Consider the following 6,117-nt stretch of genomic DNA (forward strand, 5'->3'; position numbering starts at 1 on the left):
CAAAAAGCTAACGTATAAAGAAACGGCTTCTCGTTCCCGCCATATCGCACGCCCCGCTGTGACAAATGATTACTACACCGCAAACAATTTACACCATTTATCCAGCTGCCGGATACTCGCCGTTCCTACTGACGGCCATTCCGGATGTTCACTATTCGACTAAACTTCCTTCCCTTAGAATCAAATTAATTCTAATTACATTTATGATATAGAAAATTGTGTTTATACTATAAATAATTTGTTACGTTGAATTGTGTACTCATTATCGTAACACTATTAGATGTTACGGGTCCCTTTTAATTTGTTCTTTTATTACTCGCGATAATAGAAATATTGAAATTATAAAACAAAAGTATTTTCATTATTCTACATGAAAAAAAAACAAAGAAAGTTTGAACAATTCGATGATCGATTGTTTTTGTTTTTAGGAACGTCTATTACTGTTATTGTAAAGGGTCAACGCTTTGCAGGCTGCGTTATGTTTTACGTTGAGTTTCAAATTAGGAACCCATTTAAAAGATTCACACTTAACGACATATTCGAATTATTACCTTCCAAATGTGTTTGCAGTTGTCATATCGTTACTATATTATTTTTAAACTAAGCCTAGACTCCATTATTTATAAATGACGGTGTCCGTATGAATTCTATCTATATAATTATCATAAATGCTGAGAAAATCCCATAGGTAAAATCATTACAGTTATAAATTATTTAGGCTGATTGTCACTCGCAGAAACTCGAGACAAAATCGGAAAAGCAAAAAAGATACTGATAATAATTAGTCACTATTGCATCGTAAGACAACAAATGTGTTTGCAGTTCAGTTTCAGTTCTCTGTCTGTTTGAACCCTATTCAATCATTTTACCCGAATTTCATTTAATATAACTTAACTAACTTTTGCATTGTAGACTTACCTTATTATATCGTCTAAAGAGAACTACTATTACATACTAGTAACCTTGTAATATTTGTTGTAGTTCTGTATTTTAAATGTATACAGCCTATTGACCGGAATCTATATAAAATTCTATTTAGGATGAGATTAGCAGAAAATAACGCATTTGGTAGAGGTTGAATATTAGGATAATTGTTCGAACGCGCCATCATTCTATTTGATGTTAAGAGTGAAACGAAAGAACCCTATATTGTAATATATCTATCACTATGATTATTTTATGCAACTCGAATGTTTTATAACTTTTATATAAAAAACTATTGGTTTATAGTGTGAAAAAATTAAAGTAAATTATCGTTTCTTTATTGATCTCATATTTTAGAAATATGCTCTGTAAGAGAATAAAATATATTTTTATTTTTTACTAAAACATTGACTGATAAGACTGTTTATAATTTTTATTTTATTTTTTAATAATTGGATTGTATATATAACCTGAGGATATTTTTTCAAATTATATTGTCCATATTGTTTTAAAAAGAAAAATATATATTTTTATTATGCTTACTATATTTAATAAAAAAATCCACGTATTTTTCTTACAATATAAAAGTCTTTATGTGATTCACATACTTACACATGTAACATTAATTACGATATAGTAATTATTTTGTAAGCTGGTTATTGCCGAAAAGAAAAAACATTAATTTTATCTTATTATCTTGATTTATTTTATTTTTATGTTAATTATCTTATACTCTATTTAAATAATTTTTATTCTTCCTTTTGTTACGAAAGCATAAGTAACATTATCAACAGCATTGGGTTGCCAACCACTAAGAAAATTACTTGGGATATTCAATAATCTAACTGTTGAATTTTCAATATTTTATTACAATATATTATACAATAAAGCGATGTATTTTAATCAATACTTTATATAATACATACACATACACACAGTTGGCAATCCATATTACTGATATTTCAATTTATATATGTTATTAAACATAAAGACACGTGCATCTTACGTTTCACTGTCGATGACGATCGAAATCACTAAAATACTTCAAATTAGCCATCGCCGAATTTACTTATACTTATTCCAATAGCAAGAGGAGTAAAGATAAAAAACACCCTAGATTTACTTATTCCAAGCGACTGGCTAACAGATCTTCTTAACTATGTACTACAAAGTTACAAACCCGATTTTTTCCCGAATAGGATAGATTGTTTAGCTATCAACCAATTTTGTCATGTCAATTCTTCAATTGACATGACATAAGTGGTGAGCCTTCGCCAAGGTTGTTTATTTATCTTTACTCCTCCTACCTCTATCTTCTACTTAATCATTGTATGTGAATTCTCTTAGCAGGCTTAAATATTGAATAAGTTTTAAAATTAACTTGCACTGTATGCAGTATTATTTTTTAGTTAAGAATTTCACGCAATTTCATATTTTTTTGGACTATCCTGTGATGTTAATTATAGAAAAACTAGAATATCATAGCTTAAAATATATTGTGTAGTTTTAAATAAATATAAAAGTACACTAGATATGTAGATGTATACACTAATTTTATGCTTTATGATATAAATATATGTGTGATGTAAAATTTAAAATGGTATAAGATCCCTTTATCTTAAACATTAGTAGAAATGTTCATCGAATACAATGAAAACAACTCTTAAATATTTGTAAACGGAGGAAAAAAGAAACGTTTCAAACCATTGTATATAAAATTATAAATTAATTATATAGGTACAGTCAGCGTCAAATAATTAGAGACGCTCAGGGTATTCAAATAAATAGACGCAACCAAAAAGTCAATAATATCGGTACAAACAGAGATTCCTTATTGTTGTCAACAATATACTCGCTCAAAAGGTCGAGACGTTTAAAATGTCATATAGACCGTTTCAGTCAAATCGCCATAAATATGGTTACAGTCATCTTGCCATTGGTATCCAAGCATTCTAAGTGTTCAAAAATACGGAACAATAAGGAAACTTTGTTTGTACCGATATTATTGACTTTTTGGTTGCGTCTATTTATTTGAATACCCTGAGCGTCTTTAATTATTTGACGCTGACTGTACCTATTTTAACAGATCGCCACTGGTGACCTAAACTAAAATCCGAATTTTGTAGGTTATTTTTTTAATATCTATATATTTTGGGGCTTAAGTCAGTTGCTGATCAAATTATTGTGATAAACTACTTTATTACAAAGCTGATATAAACGCATACATGTAATCAATGTAACATATACGTTATACCCCATGTAACCTTAGAGAAACATTTATTGTATTAGATTTTAATGTTTGAATATACTATTATCTGTGTGTAGTAAATACCTGCATTAACTTTTTTTTCTACCCATTATTTAATGCACGTAATGATCTCCCCTAAAAAAAGGTAATTCGAAACGTTTTTTTAAAAATATTATGCCTTTGTAAAATTGTCTATAGACTGAATTAACTGTAAAAATGGTCCAAAATTTCCTAAAGTCTTTTGACTCACAATTGGACATCTGTTAATTTCACTTCTAGTTGAATAAAGTATCTCAATATTTAATTGTGTTTTAATTTACATTTATACAATCAAAAAAATCTTTAGCGCAGTTGAGATTGACCATATAGAGTAATTGGACACTCGCGTAAACGTGTCTTCGGAGCCATCTTGCCATTCTTCAAAGCCTGGTTGAGACGATAGTGACGAGTCATAATCCGATAAATCATTTTCATCTACAACCTATTCCAATTAGGTCAAACTCTTGCTGACCATACATACCTCGACTGTTGTGTGACTACGTTGGTGAGAAGTTGGGTATCCCGAGGAATCTAGGTGATGCTGCACCAACATTCAATTCAAAGTCATAATATGCTAAATGGATCAGACCAGTAAAAGTTCCTCATATCTCTTGAACGAAAGATTCTTCAAGGAGAGTTTCACTTTTTCTTTAATCTTATCTAAAATCATTCTCCAAAATGTCATGTTTCAAAAAACTAAAACAATCGGCTTAGGAGCTAAGATGGCCGTGATAAATACAGGCATCAAATCTTTAACACCCCTGTTTTCCTTCGTAAGCAAAATAATAATACAGAAAGGTTTTATTCTGTATTATAGTTTGTCCGTAAGAAGTCGAGATGGGAATAGTTATTTATTACTTTTTGCAAGGTTTTGGATAGCAGATAGGATTATTGTCCAGGGCGTTGGTATTGTTTAAACCGGCACTGAAGGTAACTTATTACAAAGAAAATAAATTGATACTAATTATACAAATTTAGTTTTGTATTATTAATTATAAGTATAGATTTAGAAACCGACAAGTTTTATACTTTTGAGTTTATTTATTTTTAGCAAATTATATTTAAAGATATTTGAAAGTTGAATGTAAATGTACCTTCAACAGGTACAATTAAATTTTAATTGTCTCTTCGGGCTAGGGATAAAACCCAGGATCCGACCCGGGATTTGAACCGTTTAACATTTATTCAGATTTACTTCCGTTTAGCTCAACCTTTCGAATTCTCTGAATTTTAGTATACCAACAATGTATTTCGAAACACTGATAGCGAACATGAAAAGCAAAATACCAAATGAAATATGTTCATTTTAAGCGTCATATTTAGAATATATTTATATTATTCACGCTTATTGTAATAAATATTGAACATCCCATATATTAAAAAGATTTAAGTACTATAGAAGATGTAGTTGACCTTGAGAAGATAGTCATTTTTTTATTCAATACAATTTTCGTGTAAAGCCAGTCGTTAATATTAAATTTAAAATAGTATGTATAGGGAGACATAATGACATCATATCGACATTTTCGGTGTGATGGACACTCCATACGCGGCATGATTTTTGTCAAACAATTTGACCACAAGTTTTAAATTAACTTTACTAAACAAATTTTAAAAATTAAACTTGTATTTACGGAATGTCCTAGTGACGTCATATCGACAATTGCTATTTGACTGATTTTGAAAAATTGTTTTAAATTATTCGTTGGTATATGATTAATACACCACAGGTATATTTCTGCGAAAATTGCAGTATTTTCCGTAAAACACTGTGTTAAAATTTAAATTACAATATTCGCGCTAAAAACGCTGTTAATGTGTAATTGAGCGTGTTTATAATATTTTTTTCTGTAAATTTACTGGAAAAAATGGGGTGTAAATGGTGTATTGTGCCACAATGTACAAATACTTCTATTAAAACTCACAAAAACTGTTTGTTTCTGTTCCAACGAACCCTAAGAGACGTAATAAGTGGTTACAGTTAGCTATCGAAGAGACCCCAACAGCATTTTATCTCATACAAATGTTTTTATGTGTGAAGATCACTTTGATGTAAGTATGCCAGTAATATTTGATTAGAATAGCAATAGGAAATAAGAAAAAAAATTTTTTTGTAAAACTAAATAAGTATAGTACAAAAACATAACCTAATACCTTTTGATTAGAATGTGTTGTTTTGATCAACTTAATAGCAGAAACTGTTTTTAAATAGCTTTGATTATTACATTTCAGATGGAAAAAGATACAATTAATTCTGATTGATTCTTTTGACTGATGAGGCGGTGCCAAGTAAATTTCTCTGCCAAGAGGATCGTAAGCGTCGGATGGGCGACCCTAATTATCAGAGTGCAGCAATTGCTAAAAGAAAAAGGATGGAGCTTCTCAAACAAATTGAAGAAGGAAGCCATGTTCAAAGCCAAGACATGATAGAGACTGTGCAAAAATATGACAATATTGTACAGGAAGCTTATTGAACCTGATGAAGGTATGTAACATACATAATCTTACAACAAGACCTTTCTTCAATGACCAATAATCATAGTGCTATTAAATTTATATACTTATTTATTATTATTTAATGTTTGCTTTGTTCTTGGGCTTACTGGAAATACTATACTTATAGTGGGTTATAAAGTAACATTAAAATTTGAAATGTGGGAAGTCAAAAATAGTGTTGGATAGGTATATAAAGGACATACATGTAACTACTTATTTATTAACATTGTATTTAATATATTATTATTGTATGTAATAAACTTGAATATTTAATTTTTCAGAAACACCAAACACTCAAGATAGAGAAACCACAACTGATCCTATAATCAAGTGAGAAAAAAAATAATAATAGCTAGTTTGCAGATTCACATAGAACATGTAATAAGGCATACCAGAGAATTCCATGTGTT

The sequence above is a fragment of the Vanessa tameamea genome, chromosome 11, assembly GCF_037043105.1.
Source record: "Vanessa tameamea isolate UH-Manoa-2023 chromosome 11, ilVanTame1 primary haplotype, whole genome shotgun sequence".
NCBI classification, from domain to species: Eukaryota; Metazoa; Arthropoda; class Insecta; order Lepidoptera; family Nymphalidae; genus Vanessa; species Vanessa tameamea.